This window comes from Augochlora pura, chromosome 2 (genome assembly GCF_028453695.1).
Source record: "Augochlora pura isolate Apur16 chromosome 2, APUR_v2.2.1, whole genome shotgun sequence".
Taxonomy (NCBI): domain Eukaryota; kingdom Metazoa; phylum Arthropoda; class Insecta; order Hymenoptera; family Halictidae; genus Augochlora; species Augochlora pura.
Window position 1 is genome coordinate 329,673 of NC_135773.1, and position 23,799 is coordinate 353,471.

At 48.6% G+C, this 23,799-nt stretch overlaps 1 protein-coding gene across 3 annotated transcripts in view; it reads left to right on the forward strand.

The window, feature by feature from the left end:
- LOC144474730 (uncharacterized) overlaps nucleotides 1–23,799 on the forward strand; it is a 225,793-nt gene that overhangs the window by 820 nt on the left and 201,174 nt on the right. The gene's annotated exons all lie outside the window — the stretch shown is intronic.

Below are 23,799 nucleotides of genomic sequence, written 5' to 3' on the forward strand. Positions count from 1 at the left end.
CGACGGGAACGGGTTTATGTTTTTCGGCTTTTCGTCGAGTTGCGATTTGAAAATGACACTTTAGCCATGCAGCATTATAACGACGGCGTTTCACGTGTTTCCCGCCGCGAAGCCGCCTTCGACGCGAGGAAGGTCTCGGAAACCCCCGGAACCTAGCGCTAGGTTATCTGTGAAAAATATTGTTACGCGCATTGCAACTACTTTTCTTTGTTTCTCCTTTTTTTAAAGAAAAGTAGATCGGTTTAGCGTCGTAACACTCGAAAATTCGCGAACGGAAGCAAGTCGAAGTTTATACGATTAACCGTAGCAAGCGGGATGAAGTGCGATCCGAAAGAAGACACCTTTCGCGGAGTTACAAGTGTGCTTGATAACAAGGGTTATAAAGGTTCTCGTTATAAATCTCGCGTGTGTGCGACGAATTTGAGCATTTCTGTGGTTACGTAACCGGTGCGCACGAGTGCACGGAATCTGACAGTGCTTTCGGTAAAGCGGGACTTCGAAAATGTGAGTAACCGTTAATTGCAACATTCCGTATTGTTTCTGGTGGACTTCGAATTAACGTTTTACTATTTGTTTTACTCGTGTCCTCCGTTCCGAATGCAGGATTATTAAACAACAAATGGTTACAATTAATGAAAATTACGTTCCCCTGTGCATGCAAGTAATACATATATTTTTTAACGGCGGCAACGATCGCGTTCGCCATGTTACCTTTCTGTTATCGACGATCGATTTCTAAATCGTCGAGTTTCGATTTTCTGCTTTAGATTTAGTTTCGATACCATTGATGGAGGAAACGATTAACAATTTCTACGACATTGAATTTCATATAAAAATTCAAAGCAGCGAGAAACGATGCGATCGACTTGGATAGAATAGATTTTCGTGTTGGAGGGTTTTCTACGACACGCGAGTCGTAGAAAATCGCGTGCGTCCTTCTTCCCCAGACATTTATATCGATACCGCCCCGCCGACTGTGTTTCATCGGGGAAGAAAACAGAGCCGCTGCCAGATAAATATTCCGCTGTCGTTTTAAGGTAGCAATTTCTGTAAGCGGGTAAGTTTAAACGTCATTATATTTTACCACGTTCTTCTCATATATTCCACGGCATCTTACTAATTCCGTGGTGTAATCGAGCGGACAGGAAACGTTTCAATAAATCCGGCCTGCGACAAGTTATGCGGCTCGGAGCTAAATTGCACAAGCCGAAGGAAGTTTTATCGCGGTTAACTCGCGTCTCCTTTTTTATTCGAGGTCTAGCGCAGGGCGGAAATGATTAACGAGTAGACGGAAAATGAATTTTCATCGTACACTAAAAGTTGCCGCGGAGCGTCTTGTGGAAACGTTGCGTGAAACAGTCGAAGACGAATACATACTTATTTCTGTTATTTTGATATTCCGTGTCGGACTATTATATATTATCGCGCACCGGTGAATATTATCGGAATGAAGCATTTTACATAAGGAACGTGAATTCAGCGAAAGTTGACGAGTATCGAAGCAACGATTATTCGAACAATAGACAAGGGTTAAATAGAGCACAGCAATGATCCAGACTAGCGGATGATTTACCGCGTTATTTATTGGCCACGGAACGTTGTGCGGATTCTGAAATATTGTGTATCGCGCTGTTTACTTACCGCCGTTTAAGAGTTCGATGAAATATTAACGCCACCGTTTCCCGCGTTTTATCGATGACTCCGTAACGGTTGGACATAATTTATCGTGGCACGGTTTCGTTCCGCGAAGTTACCGCGCAGGGAGTCCCAACCGTTTCTCCATTTCTATGCAAAAATTTATTTCACATTTAATATCAGAACTCTGGTTTAAAGGGTTTCGAGACTATTTCGATTCTGGTATTATATATTTACTCGTAGACTATCAAGTATTTTTGATTTTGAATCGATTCGAGGAAATTCGGATTCGGAGTGGCCGATAAAAGAGAAAAATAGCCGATCCAAAAACGGTAGAGCGGTAGACCACCTCGTCGTCGGTAGCGATGCGTCCAGGATGCGTTCGCTATTTTGGTTCTGGCATTAGCCTAGTTGCAAACAAGAAGGTACATATTTTGAATTCGGTTGAATAAAATTCAGGTTGGAGGGCTTTCAAGGTAGACGGCGGATAGTCGAGGCGGAAAGGGCACGGAGGTTTTCGTTTTCGTTTTCGTTGCGTCGGATTCAAGATGCCGCCGCTATTTTTATTCTGGCATTATCCTAATTGCGGATGGCTGGGAAGGGTCGTAAACGCGGCCGTATCTAAATTTGATCAAACTTTACTCTTGAACGTTGAGAGCATCTCGGAAGGTCTCTGTGATCCGAGGTTTGATCTCAGGGCCAACCGTGAACGGGGCAACCCTTGAGTTGTGCCAACTCCAACACTAGTGTCGCAGTACGACAATCGATCTCGGCTGGAACACGTATACCGAACGCATTTTCAGGTCCCGTTAATAATCTTTGTAGCATCGCGAAAATTCGAAAACCGTCGCGCGTACGTGGAAAGGTATATGAATTTTCGATTCGGCTCTTACAATTATTCCATTAGAAAAACTAAAAGATAAGATCGTTTGTTCCGACAGGTCTGCGCACGATTTTACGATGTAGTTATCACTTTGCTTTTAAGGGAAAATAATTATACATATATGAAATAATATCTCAGATTCTTTTGTACAGTAAGCTTTTTTCCTATGTTTTTCTTAATCAATGAATGTAACCGGAACATTCGATATCTGGTTGCTTTCAACATTGTACATATCTCGTTTCCAGAGTTGTTGATAATCGGCAACTATAATAACGAGTCGCGAGGCTCGAATAATCTTCCCAAGTTGATTACCAAGACGTTCAACGGAATAAAGAGATTAGAGATGGGTCGAAGTTGTCGAAACCATACTTTCGGTATCAATGAAACCTCTTTGAGAACGTTAAGTGGCAACAATGATCGCTTCGATATTGTTAATGGCGAACGAAAGATGATTCACGGAAGCAGGATAGAAGAGAAATCGGAATGGTTCTAGGAATCCTAATCTCGACAGCTTATTCTTATAGTTCGCGGGCTCTGCTCGATCGTCGGTCTACAAAAAGGGCGACTCTGTTTGTGCCGCGACGACCTCGTTTCTCGTGATCTCAGCTTTTACGGCTTTTCGTCCTTTCCTGTGTGTACAAGATACACGGTGAATTACGATCGCCTCGGCACTTAAGGATCGTGGATTCTGATAAAAGGCTGCGTCAATATTTAGATTTGTTATCGATTGACCCTTAGACTCGCAGGATTCGGACTGGGTAGACCCTATTATGTGACCCCTTTCGATAAACTTAGCATTGCTCCAGTCTAACGGCGCTTTACAACGTTCGGAACCTTTATTACCGCTTCATAACGTTCGGGCAAATCACGATGTTTCAATAAATTCTGTAAAAATCACTCGGAAACGGTGATATTTTAAGGCTGATTTTAAAGATGTAAAAAAGTACAGGTTTGCAGTCGCGTCTACAATATTCGCTTACGCATATTTCTTCGAGATTTCCGCAACGAGAGATGAATTGTTTTTGCGAGAAAGGTGGTTCGTGGTTCAGAGACATCGATTTTACGGGCGATTTTCGCCTTATTTCGCAATTAAACGGAGAACCGAATGCAGCGAACGTCAGCTGGCGAAAGATATATAGGATATTACTCGCGTTCAAGAGAGGAAACAAACGGGGAAAGTCGACGAGCCCGTTTCATCTCGGATTTGTCAAGCCGCGGGAGTACATTGTCCCTCGCGTTCGGCTCTGCGTGGGTCCTTAATTGGCTATATTTTTAACTCCGCCCCGGGCTGGTCTACAACGATAACTTTTTCTTTCGTTGGCCGCAATTGGTATGCATTTTTGTTTCTGCGCCGCGATATCTACCATCTACCTGGTCCGGTGGTGCGTTTAAACACGTCATAAAGAGCCAAGCGATTTTATGACCAACGCGTACGAGCGACATCTCGGCCACTTTAATTGATATTCGTGTCACATTCAAACAACCATTATAACCGTGAGAAAAATATCGATCTACTGTAAGTGGGAGACGCGCATTCGCTCTAAAAGGTTTTCTGTAAAGTAATAATATGTAAAGTAATGTTTTGTTTCTACAAACATGGAAGATGGTCCTTAAATGCTGCCAATGCGTGTATCTGTCTTAACAAATTCGAGTGAAATTGCCGGTAAAAAGGTATAGAAAACGCAATTCGTTTGAAAGTTATATCCGTTTCTCGCGCATGCGAGACTTTTCCTACGCGTTTGTACGCATTTGAATTACTTGAATGAAAGTGGATCATGGTCAATTTGAATTTTTCATGGCAAGGAAGATAGTAAAGGTACGCTGATCCTGTAAATCCGTTCGAAACGAATGACCATATATTTCGGTTTAGCGTCGCATCCAAATGAACGTTCCATTATCCGAACGCGCGCGATATTTCGTAAAGAAGAGCCATCGGATGCCTTTCAGAGAATTAACTAAATCGAAAGCTTCCGAAGTTTGCCGAGGGAGCGACGCGATTCAAAGTGAACCCGATTTGAAAAACTAGGCCTAATACCTGGACCCATCTCGACTCATTACCTTGTACCCCACGCGAGACACGAATCGGAACAGGATCGACGGGAATGGTGTGCACGGGCTGCTATGGGGTAAGATGGTGGGGACTGAGCCGAGCCGAGCCGAGCCGAGCCGAGCCGAGCGAGAGAAGGCAACGCGGCGGGATATTGTCGAGGCGTAACAGATCAGAGTGAAAGTTGAAGCACGACTTTGGACGCTGCTGCTGGCTCCGTGTTTCTCTTTCTTTCCTCGGATTCCGAGCACGACGCGAAGAAGAGCCCGGAATCACGAGCCGCAAACCGCTCCGAAATCATTCGTGCCTTTGACTTCTCTCGACGCAACGATTATATCACCGCTGATCGGTCCCTCCGATTTCCTTCTTTCGTTACCATCGTTCCACTAACGAGCCATTTTCTTCCGACACACTGCACTCCCGTCTCTCAAAACTAGGAACCCTCGGATCTTTGCGAGTGTCTCCTATCCTCGGCATCCTCGGGATCTTCTTTCCCTTTTCCGAGCTCCGCTCAGCCTCTCTCTCTACCCTCCTTCAACCAGTTGCATCCTTTCGTCACGGTCCGTGCTGACATCCTCCCATCGACCGAGAGCAGTGTGCACTTCCGACCAACTGGTCAACCACTCCACGCCACTCACGCACTTAGACCCGACGAAAGGGTCCTCATGGGTGTTTCAGCGTCTATTTTTATCCCGGCCCCCGTGTTCATCTCGTCGGCTCGATACCGTTTCGGCTTCTGGCTGCTGTGATCTCCGTGACCCGGGGTCCCAGCGTTTCCGTTTTCTTTGAGATCAAGCCCGAGATCGTTTCCCTCTTCGCCGTTATCGACTCGACTCGACGAACTTCTGGCAAAGATCAAATATTCGATGCGTTCGCGCAGTACTATATGTAATTTCTGCCGATTGGTTTTTCGAATCTTATACAACGTGAAATGCTCGTCAAATTTGTATACCGTCTGTTACCAAAGAACAGTATTAATAGAGAAAAACAGAGAGAGAGAGAGACGCGCGTGGGTGTGGTTTCTCGTTAAAAAATGCAAAATGCGCGAGAAGGATACGATCGTTCGCACGCCATTAATATTTACAACGATGATTTATCTATATCGCATCGACACCAAATTCGCGAATGAATTTTCGAGAATTTTTTCTCAACTACCCACGTTAGAGGACCAATATGGTTTCCGCATAGAGTGGCTATCAACGCGTCATCTTCGAATCTATCGTTGATCTCGTCGCAGCGAATCGCTGGTCGACCAACAGCGTTGTCCAATTTTTGATTCAGCAATTAAATAGCTCGCTGCGAAACTTGGTGCCCTACAAAGTAGCGTGTGCGCTTCCGGCAGAAGATTAGCCTGACTTATTTAGGCCACTAGGGGGACTCGGCGGATCTAGACTGCGGATGTTCAGGTGATTTCAAGTGTTCAGACGTTAATTCTCTGGCGCACGTTAATTCTGGCTTTGAAACGGATACCCCGATTTCATCATCGATACGCCCGGTAAAATGGAATAGCTCCGTTTGCCACCACTTTAACTACTGGATGCTTATCGATAGACTTTTTAGTGGAAGAGCGCTTTTTTAAACCGTTTAACGGCTAGAATTACCGATTGCGGGAACGACCAGTCATTTTGAAACAGTGCAAGTTTATACGCACGATATCGTTTTCTCGAATCTCGTTAGTCAATAATTACGCGGGAAAAAGTTAAAATTAAAAAGCAACGCTATAATACCTACGGATCGACCTATTACTTTTCTAACTAATTAATTGTACTACGATCAAAAGTCAACCATCGGTCATAGTCGAAAGGGAATTGTACGTATGTATGATCGCACGAAATGCTATGTCCAACGACTACGAAATCGCTACCATTGTTCAGGCACGGCGCATTGTTCCTCGTTCGCGATCCGATGGTACCGAATCGTGGAAACAGCAGAGAGAACGGATCGGATGAAACGCTGAAACGTTCGCTAATCCTCGCGTAGAAATACTATAATAATGGAGGGTCGGTGGGGGTCGTTATCAGGTTGCGCATTGAACAGGGCGTTGTTTGTTTTGCAAATGCCTGGTAAGTGGTTGCGCCGCGGACCGAGACAATGGCTGGTATTCGGAGCGTACATTTATTTAAATCGCGGAGAGCAAGTGTTGCTCCTTGCGGACGGACTGCGCAGCGAAGAGGTTAAATATATCTGGCCTGGCTGAACCGTTCCTTCTATCCTCATTCCTTTCGAATGCTCAGCCTGCTCCGACTCGAAACGGACCTCTCCAGGCAGGCGACGACCAATCGAGCAATCGACCAATCGAGCAATCTTCGGGGACCCCGATGAAGGATAAACGGCCGATCGCCGGATCGAGCGATCGTTAACGCTTCCAATAACTTTCTTTTCGGCGGATTGCTGGCAACCGAACCCTCGGCAGCGTTCTCTTCTTCGAGGTGCGCGTCGCACGAGTCTGACTGCTCGAAAAAAAATTGTAGCATGAGCGAATTAACATTGGAAAGCAGTCGCGTTTATTGAGGAGGAACGAAGAAAAACGTGTTACGAACGGAACGCGGCAGACACGAACGAACAGGTGTTGCCCAATGATCTTCGCACTTCATTGTTCCTTGGAAAGTATGTAATCGAAACTGGGAGTGACTGCGCGCTGAAAGTACCCGCTGAATATTCATACACCGCTTACCAATTAGAAACCTCGCAGCGAGATTCGTTCCGACCAAGTTCAGGTCCCGCAGCTTTTACTCGTCGACGGGTCTGGATCGGCCGAATCGTCAAGGTGAGACGGATCGATCCTTGACTCGCGATTAGCGCATCCGCGGGGCTTCTCACTAATAATCCGCGGCGGCCCTGTAAACATTCGTATTCGTAGTGCGCGCGACCGCGACGGTTCTATTCGATAATGAAAGCAAATGGGCCGCGCTCGATCGAATATCGCCAGGCGATTTAACAGGTGCGACCGTTGGTTCGCTTAATTGGCGATCGTCGAAAGCCGGGGCGGCGCGGGCGGCGGCCACCGCGCGTGAAAATATTCCAGCTGGAGATTACGCGCAACATTATCGCACTCGACCAATAAACTAAACAACGAGGAGGGACCCGTTGGCGGAGGCAAACGTATAATGGCCGGTAAATTGGCTCTGATGTACGGAGCGGTCGACTCCCGCTCGGCCGGCCGGCCGGCCGGTAGGTCGGCTCGATTCGTTTGCAACCTCGAGACTCGACTCGTCTTTGTCTCGCGATTCGACCGGGGATCGGACGAGAAACGCTCGCGGACAGATCGATTTGCCGTCGAGGAAATAGGGCCACCGATTACCCTCGGATATCGTCTTCGTTTAGAACCGATAAATTGTTCGTTCCACTCTGTCCGTCGCGAGGTCCCTCTATCCCTTTTCTGAAATAAACATGGGACATTTTGACCCAGTATAACGGCCGAGGATTAAACGTTTAACTCCCCCTTAACGACAGAAGCTGGTTCGCTCGAAACCGCAAGAATTATTCTACGCAGCACTTGCTAATTGAACAGTTTGTGGGAAAAATCAGACCAAGAACAAGAATTGACCGAAAATCAGCAGCTTGTTAGTCGGGTGTAAGTTCGAGGCTACGCTTGACAGGCGCATCGGGTTTTCCGCGTTCGACGTTCATTCACGACCACGATTCCTATCAATGACCTATGGATCGGTCCGAGAATAACTTTGCGTAGGTATTAGCAACATAAATGTTCGTTTGCGGAAAAATAGCGGTGGATGTGGACAAGAGGAGGCAGTACCGGTGCGGATGTGTGTGCGTGTGTGCGCGCGCGCGCGACGTGGGAAGAAAAAAGCAATGCGAAAGCGCAAGTTGTTTGCGTAACGCGGTGTTACTTAAGGCGACGTTCACACCGTTGATTAAGAAGGTGACAAGGCATTCGCGCGTATCTCCCGCGAACCCTTGGTAAACCAACCATCTTCGCTCGCACCTTCGTCGGGGCGAAGCTCGAACTCGGTCGCAAGCTCGCTCTCCCGATGACCGTTTCCCTTCTACCGAGTTAATGCGATTCCAAAGTTGAAATTGCGATTAAGTTATCTGCCATTTTTCGAAATAGTCAAATGAAATTATTCATTTTGTCTACTCCTTAACCGGTGCGAGAACTTTCCCAAGTGCATGCGAACGTGCTAATTTAGTTCCGAACAAACGCTGCATCGACATGTTATTTTTAGCTGATGTATGAAGCGATTAGGCTATAATCAGGAAATTCGAACTTCGAGAGACGATAGATGCGGAGATAATTATTGAAGTAGGCGTTCGAGATAAAATTGGTAGTTAAATTAGTAGGGGCAGAAATCGGGGATGAAACCGTTTATGGGTAAGCTACCATATTCCTGACCTTCGGAGAAAAAAGTGACACGCGTCGCTATTCACGCGAGCGAGAGAGTAAGGCCTGCTTCCGCAAATCGTGTTGCAGTTGCAGTTGCAGTTGCAGCGGGTCGAGGTAGCGTGGTCGCTGTCAATGCAATCGATAACTCGTCCCCGGCTACGCGGCCACGTGTATAGGCATTAACAAAGTTCTGGTGCCAGGACATTTAAAGGACATTTCGGACCAATAAGCATCCATCGATTTCCATTAGATCGAATCGCGAGCGTGTTCGGCTTTCGAATTTCGCTGTTCGACGAACGAATAATCTCGGCTGGCTTAATTGATGTTATAACAGTAAAATCGGCAACGATGAACGCTGCAAATCGACTCGCCGGAGTTCGCAACGCGATCCTTTCGTTCATCCTTGCACCGTTAGCAGCAACTCGACTAGGTTACCAAGCGGGTTCGTTTAAGAAGGCGTGAAGTGCGTTCCACGAGCCACGCTGATCCCTCTCGTTAACCTTCCCCGCGAACGAGCAAGGATTACGCGAACGTGCGAAAGAGGTGTGCACGGTTCGCGCGAACCCGGTGTCGTTCCGGAACAGAGTTTTTCGATGAAACAATGCAACGGACATCCTCGGCGATCCCCGTCGTAGTCCTCGGCGCACGGTGTCGTTTTACAGAGATATTGCTGCACGATGCTCGGTCGAAGGTGCTCGATGATTTCTCGATCGGTGTCGCTCACTTCCCACGATTCCTCGGTTCTTTCGCAATATCCTTGTTCCCAGGTCGAAAACCGGAAAGGACGGGAAGAAGCCAAATAAGTGCAGGACCCATTTCTCGAGGAAAGAGAAGGGAGAAGCTACTCAAGTGGCTCCGATCTTCGTCCCGTCGCGGCGGCGGCGGCTGCGACGGCGGCTCGTGGCTTTCCTGGGATCGTTTACTCTGCTCGAGGACTCGCAATTCATCCCGCAAAATCAAAAATAGTCCGGGATTTTGAATAATCCGCGCCTCGCGAGGTCCGACGACGCGTCCGTTGCTTACGACTCGCCTTTGACACCGATGACGAAGACGTCGACGTCAACGTGGGCGTACGCGGCGTAGCCGCGCGAGCGCACGTGAGAAAACGTTTTTTTTTCCCGTGCCGTTAACGAACCGCGGTATGCGTTAATTGCGAGTTTTCGCGAATAATCGTGGACTTTGGCTCGACTCGCATCGGTGCCCGCGACTAATTTGTACGAGCGCAATTAAACTGATTAGCCGTAGTCGTCGCGGATGGATCAATCGGTCGTCCGACAATCGGGGAAAGCGGACCCGGAGGGGAAACCAGTGCTCGAACCTCGTTCGGCTCGATTCGATTTTGCGATTGACGCGAAAGTGAAATTGTTCTGCCAGTTAATTCTGCGGAGAGACGCCGCTCGATCGAAACACTTGCGATTATTATTGCTCACACGCGATTGCACGCGTGGAACCCCGTTTCTTCTTTGTTCGTTGCCTTGCTTGTTAGGTTTATTAGCTTTTCATCGAAATCATCGAGTCTATTCTTTCCCCGTGTATACGATGGTATTCCTAACTATTATCACGCTTCGTTAAAACGTCGGAAAGTTAAACGATATTTCATTCTGTAAAATTCATCGAGGTCCGGATGTCGTCGGACGAGAGGACATCGCGCTTCGCGACGTGTCGTGCGGTACGGGCTACTAAACCGCAGGTAATCGCGGGGATCGTTTCACTTTCGCACGCGGAAGCTGATAGCAACGAGATCGAGGACATGTGACTACATAAAAGGACAAGACCCGCTAGTCGCCTAATACGTGGACTAGTATATAATGGCTAATAATAACTAATAAACTAACAGCTGATCCGTGACGTGGCCGAGCAACTTTCCACGCGATTTGGAAAATAACGAGGAGACTCGGTGGCAGAGTTGCCCCCAGCACTATCCGTATGCATTCTTTTGAATTTAATATTTCATACGAATATCGATCATTCTTCGTAATCCGATATTTCATTCGTTATAAATTATTCCATCTATTTAAGAGTAATTCTTTATTTCGACTTTCGAGATTTTTATTGTCGCAGATTTTTTGGGAAACGGTGACCCCACTCCAGGCGATTTCAAGTTTTATCTCTGTCGTAAAGTGGGGTCGGTCATTAATGCGGAATATAAGATTTTCGCGGCGGCTGCTTCGGAATCATTTTTACGGATTTATGATGGCGCATGCGAGGAAGGGGGCATGGAAGCGGATTTATAATAATTACAAGCACGCGAAGATGCAGCACGGGCGCCCACGCGTGCGCGAGTGCGTGTGTGCAACGCGGAGCACGTGCAGCGGCGATGCACCACCGCGTGGCTGATTAATGCGCGTTCGTTACGGATTCTCCCCCGTTCCATTTCTTTTTCTTCTCGTTTCCTGCCTTTCTCTCTTTTTCGGCCGACGATCTCCTCGCGATCGCTTCTCCTTCTCCGTCTCCTTCTCCTTTTCCGTTTCGGCGCTCGATCTTCTCGGGACGGGGGTGCGCGCGGGCGCAGGTCTCGACGAAAGGGAGCCTTGGGAACGCGGATCGCCGTAATTAATATTGTGTTTGTATTACGAGCGAATCGTTCCCTTCGTTTTATCATGCATTACGCGGCGTGCACGCACTGGCCGCCTATTATGCAATGCTCCGACCACACGTATCCGCCTGCGAGTCGCGTGAAATTTATATCGTTGCCGGGGAAGCCAAGTATTTTCGCTCGTAATCGCCGAAAAATTGCCCCAGTCCAAAATTGCGTGTCGTCGCTTCGATGTTCTTTGGAAAGGTCGGTGGGAAAAATCTTCGAATTTTTTTTTAGACGTTGCAAGGACTACTTTGAATTATAAAAGTGCGTTTTCTTGATCCTGGTTACTTGTACGCGCACCGAATACTCAGCGTCGAGCGAAGACTATACGAGAGAGAGAGAGAGAGAGAGAGAGAGAGAGAGTCGTCGTCTTTCTAAACGAAGGAATTTGTTTGATAAATGAAGCAGCTAATAAAGGGAACTTGTTCCAAAGGGACAAGTTCGCCGCGCCCTTCGCGTACACTTAATTCGTCCCAGTTTAAATTCCAGTCGCGGGTCAGAGTTCACGCGATTATGGTCGCTTTGATCACCGCGTCCACTGTGGAAAACGTTCTCACGAAACTGGTTCTGTATATCTCATACCACGAGTCTCCATTTTGGTCCCTTCTCGAGCACGCAGCTCTAGTTAACCTAATTCGCTGCGACGAAGGGGTACGCGTACGCGTACGTGTACGCGTACGTGTACGTGTACACGATTTACGTATATCCGTATTTTTACGGACTCGCCAGCGCATTGACGCATTCCTGCTTCAATGGTGCGCAACATTTTGCGGGTCTTTCGATCTTCTTGCGATTATCGCTTCGATTTCCAAACAGACGCACACACTGTCCACACGTTCGAGGCCATTTAAAGCGAACTTCGTCGCGTCTTCGAACGTGTATTGTAAATTTGTACTTTATTTGGTAACGAAGAAGGGTAGGGAAATTAGTTTCCCCCTATTAGGAATCGTATTTTCCGGATTTGCAATTTGACACATTCAATTAACCGGAAGGGACTGACGCGTTACCCCGACTGTTACCAAACTTCTCAAAAAAGTCGTCCGCTCAACTCGATTTAGCGAGGCATACCAATTATTCTCCTTAATTCACCGCCAGAAGTTTCTGTCAGGTTGTAATTACGATGGCACATACCTGTCCCGTGAACACGCGAGTCAGGTATATCCTGTGTTTACAGAACTTCGCCATATGCCTTCACGAAAATTGATCTCCTGCTCGAAAGAACGGATCTTCGAATTATTACGTAGCAATTTTAAAAAAATCGCGCGGAATAACGATCCCGTTTACCAAGACGAATTAATTTATCTACAAACACGATCACTTACGTGCTCGAAACTCTAGCGCTAATCCACCTAACTAGTTTCTTACAAATAAAATATTTCCAGTGCTCGGGGCGCTTTAGTTTTACGGGGACTAAGCTACCTTTCTGTCGTATCTCGAGATGACTGTGTCAGTGTCCGTATCTCTCACGGTAAAACCTTGTAACGAAAATTAAATATTTCATCTCACATTCCTAGAGACTTACTTCAACGAACTATCCATACGCTTTAACAGTTTAGACAAATTATCCTATTCACTAGACGATGTATGTGCGTAAAAATTGCTAACTTTTATAAAAGTTATCAACGTTATTTTCTGATTATGTTTTAAACGATCGCCGTGAGTTGGTTTGTCGAGCTTTTATTCCCGAATCACGTCTTTCGAGAAACCTCGCGAAATTACCGGTTTAATTATCGCTGGAGAAGAAATCGTCGGGTTCGCTCACCGAGGGTCGTCCAGAACGGTACCATTCGGTGTTTCCATTGAGCGATGGCGCGCGAGGGTCCGCCTAGGCCCCTTCGTCACAGACAGCACGGAAATATTTGACTTCTGCCCTCGGAGGCGTACACACAGGTACAATATTTTCCCCCGACAGGGTCTCTCTCTCTCTCTCTCTCTCTCTCTCTCTCGATACGCGCTCACCGTGCGGGCTCCTTTAAACACGTAACATACGACGATACGACCGAACAAATACCTACAGGAACACAAGTGTACGGGACGTTTCATAACGCGGGATCCCCGTTATAGCGATGAACAGGGGCGAGCGTGTCGGGTGAGGCATCTAAAGCATCTCACCGAAACAATTAACCGTGATATTTTACTCAGGGATGAGTACAAGTCAGGATTGATATCGTCACAAGGATTTTCGACAGTTTCAAAGGAATATGAGAAAGAGTACGTATCAGTTTGTCTAACGTCTCGAACAACGTAGCTGCGAAATAAATCGTAGCGCAAGAAGTCGAGCAAAGATCGAACGATTTTTCTTGCGATAATCGAGTCGATAGTGAAATGAAATGAAAGCGATGCTCAAAGAGGTGGCTTCCTTGAGCGTTGGAGGAACCTGTACAGGGGACCCCTTGGTTCCGGAGCCGATGCTGGTGCGCCTGGACCAGGTTGGAGCTTGCGAGTGCACGCACTCGGTCGCGCCAGGCAAGCAAGGAGTCAGGCAGGCGAGGCAGTCGGGCAGGCAGAGGCAGGCAGAGGCAGGCGAGCAAGCAGGCGCGCACGTATGTACCTGCGGCTCGCACGTGTTGCGTCGGGCTTGACTTATGTGTGCAGCAGCTGCGCGGCTGCAGTGTCATTGACATCACCGCGCACACTAGTTTCCTCTCGACGAGGAGGCGAGCTCGCTCGCCGAGAAGAAACCCAGTGGGTCTTGTCCTCCTACCGATCGTACATTACACGCGAGGACGATTATAGCCTCGACCGGCACGCCAACCGACCGTGTCTGATGTTCGCTGTTCGCGCGACGAGGATCCTCCGCGCCCCTGTGCCCGGCCCAGCCCGGCCCGTACAGCCCGTACAGCCCGCACGGCCCGGACCCGGCCCGACCTGCGAGACCGAGAGTCCTGCGTGGCGAATTAAGCCCATTACCGACCGGTGACAAAAATGAGAAATAAGGCGAGGAACCGGGGAGGTGACCGGGCCCCTGCCTCTATACGATGCATATTCAGAGGGATGCGCTCGGGCCTGACCGCGATAAGATATACACATCCAGCGAGGATTCTGCACGGCACCTCCTCGGGTTCCACGGTTTCGGTTTCACGCGGACCGTACCGGGCCGGCGAAATTTCGTTTTCTGCCGGACGATAAAATAACGTCGTTTGACAGCCTGATTAACGGATCGCTGGTACTAGATTCCCTACTAACGAGCCTGATGGATTAGGATACCGCGGGATCGACGCGGACTTTACCGACAACGATTCGTGCAGACCGTGTTAAATCAAAACAAGACTGGTTGTACTTCCGAGAGAGGAATGAAATTTAGTAAGAACAGTTCTACTTATTGCTTCGAGTAGCAAAGAATCGACCGTAATCTACCGAGACAACCCGCGTGTCGGCAATGGGGATATCGGATTAGGGGATGACAATGAGACGGAAAAGTGAACCGATAGAACGAGCGTGGAGGATGAAGGAGATTCGACACGGAGGCGAAGGGAAACCCGGTTCAAATTGAGAAGAATGGCCGAAGAGAGAAGTTGGGATTGGTGGTGGTCTGCTGGAGTTGAAATATAGGAGATGTTAGACAAAGAATTATGGAAATGGGATCAGTGGGAAGAGAGGCGCGAGGGAGGGAGGGAGGGAGGGAGGAAGGAAATGTGAGATTGATGGGGCTCGGATTAGATCGCAAAGAGTCAAGAATAAAAGAGGTTGCGAAGAAACCTCGGCGATTCGAGAGAGCGACGCGATAAATTGTTGCTAATATTGTTGCTAACAAGTGGAGTCATTGAGCGAGATTGAAGCGACGAGCCAAAACGACCGGGCTCGGTCCTCTGCCCGGGGACGACAATTTCGCGCCGCGCCGCGCCACGCCGGAAATTATGGTAAACTTTGCCAGCGTAATTTTCGGCAGACGAAAATTGGGCGCCCGTAAGTGATAAAGGGGAGCGAGCACGCGTATGCTCGGCAACCAAAGTCCCCCTCTTTACACGTGCTCGTTCGACTACGCAACTTTTCATACGTAAAGTAATCGGCCCGGCAAAGTTTATTGTATATCGGCAACATTTTTCCAGGAATCCGAGAAATGAGAACATCAATTCGCGGAAGTTGATCTCCCCCCACCATTTTAACATCAGTTTTATTCCGGATATACGAAGGACCCTCTCTCTAATTGTCAAAGTCGATTGTAAGGAACAAGATTCTTGTTTCGATGGGCTTAATTGGTAGAAAAGCGTTCTCAGATACGTATGCCTTGACATACGTGGCATAGTATTGTAATTTGGGCGTGCACACGATGCGCCACGAATTAGAAACTATGGATTTCGTCTGGGCATTGTTCGTCGCACAGTGGCGAGCCCACGTGACGAATCGCGTGCGGACAGGAGGGGGTGTGATCGATAACGGGGGTTGTCGGTGGAACGTGCCGCGATCGTTCCGGCCGATAATCGTTTTCCCGGTTCGGGGCGTCGCGTCCCGTCGCCGCTAAATTTAAATGCTGATTAACGCCTCTTATTGAATGAATCATGCCCGGAGTGAGACGTATACGGGCGTAGTAAATAACGAAGCTGATGGGACGGATGTTTTTCCAGAAAGGCGGGAGTGCGAGCGCGAGTGTGAGTGCGCGCACGCGCGAGCGCGGCCGATTTTATAAGAATTCCGCGCGGCTCGATCCGCGTGCCCGCACAGCCCGTGGGTTTCAGGATTTACAGACGGTCATTTTTCAAGTCGTTCCACCGTGTTACTCTCGCGGCCGCGCGTTTCCTCTCTGTTCCTCTCGGTTGCTCTCGCTTGAAACCGCTGTTCCGTCTAGTCGCATCTAACGCCTCTCGGGTGGCTGCTTCAGAGCCTCCTTCAGCATCTCTCTCCTCCTCCTCCTCCTCCTCCTCCTCGTCTCTCTTGTCAGTCTCGTTCGCGTTCTCTTCGACTCTTTATACCTATCCGCGGGTTCCTTTTCCCTTCGGCTCTATCCCCCACCCCCCTCTCTCTCTAACTCTCTCCCTCTCTCGCGGACCCCTGCCCGGTCTAGCAACCTTCATCTTTCCCCTCGATCCACAGGGGAATGACCAAGCAGGGTTCCATGACCAAAATTTGGTTTCATAAGCTAAACGTACAGAAAAGGCGTGTTTTACTATAACCCGAGAACCATTTGAAGCTTCCAAATTCAAAATATTAATTGCTTTAGATGATTCTTGGCCGAAACGTGTTTCAATTAGGGTTTTGCATACTCGTGAAGGGTTGTAAAAAATCTATAAAGCTGATAAAAGTTGATGATACATACTTTTGACTAAGTATGCATTCAACGACCTCCTACACTATAACCTTAAACCTTGAAGCAACGCTAGAATAATTTTGGTCACAGAAAACGAATTCTTAGACCACTTCTACCAGCGCCTCGGTATCCCTGGTCTCGCCTCGTTCTACGATCTGCCTCTTTCTGCTTCTGTCCTAAGCAACTATTCTCCATCCTCCTCTCGCTCGCGTCCCTTCGAGCATCCTCCTCCTCCTCCTTCTCTTCTTCTTCTTCTTCGTTCGGTCTCTCTCCTAACCTTGCTCCTGTTTCATCCTCTACCCACTCGAATCTTCTGTTTGCTTCATCTTCTTCCCGCCCCCCTCTCCGGCTACTGTCCCTCCCCACTGTCTTTCTACCCTCGGTCTATTCTCACTCGCCGACGACTGTTCACCGGCAACACTGCCGGAACTGGTCCGTCGAGGAAAGATTCCCTGAAGAGCCGGCCAACACCAGCTACAGCGACACCAACCGCTGGCAACCGCTGGCAACCGCTGCCGACCGCTGCCGATCGTCGTCGCGTTGACCCGATCTCGACCGGTGCAAGACGGATCCCAACCTTGATCCCAACGGTGGCCACCAGATTTACGGGCCTTGTCCGCCGCCACACGGTCGACCGCGGAGAAGCTCGAGTCATTGTCGTCTTTCAATTTCGACAGCTTCTTTCGGGTCTATTGTGCATTCACCGAAATACTCTTTAATCTCGCTATTACTTGGAATGACGAAAACGATAAAAACCCTCGCGTTTCTGAACTTTTTTATCGCCCGGGATTCCAGGTCGAAGCGAATCCGTGTCCCACCGTCGTAGGGTTAACACCTTCTCGAAGGTGCTTTGGTCGTTGGCTCGCGAGAAGCAAATCCGAAAGCTCCGGTGAAAGCGTGAATCGGCGAAGAAAGGTCGCGGCTCCTCTCATTACATCTTCCGCAGCCGTCGATCGAAGGTTAAGCCCGCCGGCCGATAATCGACTTAATTGGAGGCTGTTGTGCGAGTACGTGGATCGGGTGGACGTAAACACGCGTTACATTGTGCTTAACGCGCGACTTACGAGCCGACACCGTGCATCGCGGGCCCGGCCGGGCCCACCGGAATATGGTTATTCGTTTGGAAATCATAGAACCGGTTCCGATGCTTCTCTTCAACTTGTTTGCCGGCCGTCGAAAGTTATTGAATCCCCCGGATGGTATATTGTCGAGCGGAGCCCGATGATGGTCGGCTTGTCGCTTTCTTTGTCCGACGAGAGGCCGCTCGCCCGAAGGCTACACCATCGAAACACACCGGACAGCTCTCGTCGACCATCGGTGACGGACGACCGATTTCGGAACGACGCGGCTCACGATTACGCGGAGCCAACGAGGTTGCGACGCGCCAGGGCTAATAAAAAGAGTTTTGGCGGGTCGAGGGGTCGGACACCTTCGTTCTCAATCGACGAGGAGCGTTTCGATCCGACGGAGTGGCTCTCGTCGTCGGCCTGGATCGACGATGCGAACCTGGCCCGTTCGATTAGCTGTGGAATCTGGGCGGATACAGTGCGCGCCCCCGCAAACTGCCTCGGTTAGGGACGTTCACTCGTAGTGCTCTAGAACGAAAATACGGTTTTCGAGAAATTCGTCGGAATTAGTCTGCGAATCTTTTTGCGAAACGACGGAAGACTCGTAACCAGCGAAGCAATGATAAGAGATGAGACGTTTCGAATGTAGCAGGTTAGGTCGAAGAATCGAATTCAGCGAGCAAAAGATAGGCTGGCTTGGGCACGTAATTACAGGGAAAAAGGACAGAAGGGAAAGCAGGGATCGCGCGGAGGCTTCGGTCGAGCACCGCGACGCGATTCCGCCTCTGCAATTGGAAATGGGGATTTCATTGACTGTATTGGTTACCTGGATAGTGGCATGCGCGTATTTTCATTCTCGTTTTTCTGCGGCAATCGTGGTTCGTCTGCGCACAATCACAATCACAGTGATTCGGTCGGCCGAGAATCGAATGGAAAGTCATGCCACTGTAAAATATCCCGTCGGCGGTGTAGAATTTTCATTTCTCCGCGAACGGACGGGACCGTATAGAAAGTATGCGAATGGGCTTTGGAAGAGGCATATTTTCGCGACAAAGTTTCCAAAAGATTCGCCTCGCGTGTATCGAAAAGCTGACAAAAACTGAGATTTCTGTTCTACGTAACAAGTAATACGAGGGAACAATCGGTGGACGATGTTTCCAGCGTCGCGTCGATCGCTAAATCGTAAGGATGAATCCATGCGCGCGTCGCTCTTCACCGTTTCCGTGGCTCCATCGCCGTCGCCGTCGCCGTCGCCGCCGCCGTCGTCGTCGTCAGCATCGGCAGAAGCAGCATCAATTACACCGTCATTAACAGTTTCCAACCGTAATTACGGGACAGCGTGCTAAACGGTAATGCGCAAAAAAAGAAAGTGCTGGTAGTATCTTTCGCGCGATATTTATAGCGGCAATCACCGGCCGGTCTACTGCACCCGACGACTAGCATCAAACGCTAACGACCTATTAAGCGCGTTCGACAAGCGAGAAAGAAAGTCTGGCCGTTCGCCGAGGAAAATACACATATTCGCGAGTCGGAGTCCCAAGGCTCCGCCAGAATTCCGATACGTCCTCTCGAGATCAGCTGGTCTAGTTCCGAAGCCGTTGCCAGCCGCTCGCCGTTCCAGATCTCTCGCGTCCGTTGCTGAATCGACGCCGAGAGCGCGATCGACGCGATCGGCGTTCTCGCGTCTGACATCTCGCGCCTTATGATTTCGATTGCTTGAAAAATTCATTTGCTCGGTTTCGATTAAAATCGTAATAGTAACACGTAATAATAATTTTAAGGAAGCTATACATGCATCGTTCAACAGAGTGGTGTTTTTTTAGTTTAGTTTGATGCATTCACGATGAAAACGAGAAGACGAAAACGATCGAAAGATCGGAAGAATAAATTAAATATACAACTTCTGTTGCTTGCCATCAACCGCGGTCTTAAAGGATGACGAGTGATCTTTAGAATGATCTTAGCAGACAGTGGCGTACGTTAATTGCCAAATTATCATCGGTTTGGAAAAGTTCCACGGAATCTTCGGACTTCGCCTCGGCAGTTACGGGTTTAGGATAACATCCGCATTTCCCTTCCCTGCTGGGCGAGCATTAACGCGCGTCGTATTATTCTGCCTTTATGTTGAAAGACTCGAAAGCTGTCGGACAGTATTCTTCCGAGAGGTTTCATAAAACGGAGGTAGAATTTCAAGAGTGAACCCGTCCGAAGAAAATCACATAAACGTGGACGCGACTGTTTAGCTTGGGGAATTTGATCGCTTATTTGCGGCGATGGCCGCTCGAAGGATTTGTTTTCCGCGCGGTGAGAACTGTCTGTCGCGTTACGGGAACCAAAAATGAGGGTTGTTTCAAAATTTACTACGATAAAAATTATTGGTAAAAAGACTTTTCTTTCCTTTTCTTTGCTGGTTAGAGCAGTTACGGTCCTCGGCAAAAATTTAATTTGAAAAGCAACGTATCGTTTGACTAGGAACTCCACGATATTAGAAAAGTACACAAGCATGATGGACTCGTTCCAAAGCCGCGTTTAAAAATCACGTTGCGTTGTCGATATTTTTAACGATGACATAAATTCGTGTAAATATTAATCGTGTCGAGCATGGGAGCGTAAATGTGCACTTTCTAGCGCGCTACGCTATTATCGGTGAATCTTCTAATCGGCTAATCACGATGATCGATCGTGGATCTCCCAAAGATTTAGTTTTAATTATTTCTTGGACAAAGATTTCTATGGGGAGAATTTTAACGAGCGATTGCTCGCACGAACGCGCACGATGGTTCACCGATCGCGAGTTTCCTCGCGGTTCGTGCAACGGAACACGGTTATGCTCCGACGGAAATAACTTTCGACGCTAGCTAATCCGGCGCGCGAAATTCTTGCCGAAACCCGGCCCGAGGCTAGCGAGCCCTTTTCACTTTCTTTTTCTCGGTTTTCCTCATTTTTTGCCCATTTCTCACGATTATTCCGACCGCGTTATATTCGACCAAAGGATACGTTCCCACCAGCGAGCATTCTCGACGACTCTTCCAGTTCACTTCCGAATACTGCTGCATTCGAACATGCAGGATGCCGCTGTCGACCATGGACGACATCGAGAATGGCATTGGTACGTTCTATGGTGTCGAAGAAATTGGGTTCTTTGTTAATCGCAGTTTCAATGCTTCTCGTTTCGCAAGTGAACCATTTGAAAGAAGCTTCAGTTATTCTATCGTCCCGTTGTCGCGTTTATCCTGGAACCATGATTCGGTCTGCGCAGAAAATAGAACACTCTGTTTATTCTAATGGAGCCTTCGGCGGGAGGCTTCTCTAGATTTCCCCTTTTCTTAAATAATTTTATTCCACGCATTATTGTTTCGAAGGGACCATTTTTCATCTTTTACGCTCTCAACGTCCCCCTGAAAGAGCCGGCTGAAAATACTCTCGAATCTTGGTTAATTTTCTCTCCGACACCGGGCGGCTCTTAATCCAAATTAGACAGCGAGCGACACCGGTCCGCGTAAACCTCGCTTATCGAACACGGTTCCGACAACGATACTCTTCCCTTTCTCTCCCGACGCTTCTCCCTTTCCTTTCATTATCGCTCATTGTTTACGGCGAAACGACTATGTGGGTTCAGATACCCACGGGGCGCGGGCGATATCGTCGCGTCTGTTTACAACGCGAACTCGATAGTATTGTTCCCGCGGCTCTTTTTCCTTTCCTTTTCTCTGCCAAGGCGAAGCTTTTCGATACACAGGACTCGATCGCGAAACGTCGTCCGGCCGCGACCGGCGTGATTAATTCGATAAAAATTATTCGGACGCCCGATCGAGTAATCTGTTCCGCTCGTTTAACCGTTCAGACGCGACCGGATCGTCCAGCTTTAGCGCGATAGCAATTAAAGCTCGATCTGTGCGAGAGGTGTCGACAGCTTTTGAAATATTTCGAAAGAATCCCTCTGCGCTATCCTAGAAATCCTGGTTACATATACCTGGTATAATATTCTTGGCGTCTGTTTTGCAAATATTAAGTGTTTGTTGGACGGCGGAGTTATCGAAAATTCACCGAGCGAGCAGAGGTTCTATTCGCTGACGCCGAAAGCGCCAGACTGCCCGCCCGTTAAACGGTCGGGCGTTGGACCCCTCTGGTGGTTCAACTGTCTCCGATTCCATGTTTGGCTCGTTCGTCGGTGTGCCAACGCGAACGAAGAGCGACGAAAGTGTATACAAGAATGGCGGCACGGTCAAATTTCGGAAGCAGGTGGTTAAAACGTTTGAACTCGGTAAGGGAATCTGGCTTCCCTGCCTTCGGGCTCGTTCGCTCGGCAAAGAAACAGTCGACGCAAAGGCTTCTGCCCGGATTTACCGGGGTTTTAGCTCTCGACAACCCGGCCCCTTTAAGCTCGCCTCACACTGCAAAACTGTTTCTCCTCCCGCATTTTCCACTTGACCGTAGCAACCTGGAACGTCGATTCTTGAACGCTACCATTTTTCGCAGGCTATCGGAAGTCCTTTGATCCCTCTTTCCTATGTTGCATTTATTTTCCTATCATATGGGAACCCGTTTCCCGGGGCGCAACGAATTAACTAGCTTCTATTCCGATTCCTGATTGCTGCTAGCAATTCGAAGGAAGGATTCTAGTTGGCAGAGAGAGGTCTGGTTATTAGCGATCTCGATCGGCAAGTTTCGGCGACTTTCTCGCGGTTTCTAGCCAGCGTGCCGTGACTGGATTCGCGAAGGATGAACTGTCCGAAGGAGAGGCTACACTATACCGTGGACGAAGGTCAACTCCTGCGGCGTCGAGGCGATCGATGTGTTGCCGTTGCCGGTGTGCGTCCGCTGCGGTTACACGCAACGCGTGTAACACGGGTCCGTCTGCGTGCGGCGAGCGTGTAAAACGCGTCGCGAGATCGGTTCTGCGTAACGTCTCGCCGCGCCGAGCCGCGAGGATTTATCGACGCGTCCACCGATTTCAACGAATTAATAGCGGCCAGCCGACTATCGAAATTATAAAATCTTGCGATAAAGATAAAATGTTGCGCGACGATTTATCGATTCCCTCGGCCGATTAAGGGCTGATGCGCACCCAGACTTTCGAGGGAAGCACGCCGATGCTTCGGTATTTTTTTGCAAAGCCGATCTCGTGCTATCTATAATATTTGTCGACGTTTTTTAACGACGGCCTTGAGTAACGTCACGTTCGTTGATACGCTGACCAGGAGGCGCCGCGTTAATACCAGAAGGTGCCAGGAAGATATTGGAAAACAGCCGAGGATGTCATCGATTTTATTATATTAATAAAATCTCGGTTTTATTGGACTGCGAATCTTTCTGCACTTGCGACACGCACTGCTTTCTACAGTGTAAGGGAATGTGTGCGTCGATCAGTTGGCTGTTGCAATCCCTCCGAAAACTGTGCAACTTGCTGCAATTAACTCGCACGCTTTTATGAAATAGCAACTTTTATAAAATACGAAGAAGCAGAATAAAAAGTTACATATGCTGTGCAAGCAATTCCAATCTGTCCGTCGTTTAAGATGAATCAATGTTAACCGGAAATTGTTAAAAATATCGAGCGTTCGAGCGTGGGGTTCGATCGGCACACCAAGTATCGTTGGGGGATGATCGATGAGAAAGAAGCGCGACGCGTTCGAAGTCGTAATTTTGATACGAAGTCGATTATCTACGAGCAAACGATACCGGCGTCTGCGAAGACACGTCGTGTTCGGTCGCGTATATTTAGCCACCGCGAACCAGTTTGTCAGGGCTTGTAATTCGAGACCGACCCGCGACAAGCGTTACGTTTTGTCACGTAATCATTATTGATTAACGAAAATTACACACGTCGCGTGGCGCGACCTGTTGCCGCGGTCGATCCGCGATCCGCGATCCTCGATCCTCGATCCTCGATCCTCGATCCTTGTTTTTCTCGCTGCTCGGATTCGAAAAACCGGGTGTAATGGCTGCTTACCCGTTGCGATTACTCCAGATTAATGACGACTGGACGTTCGAGGTCT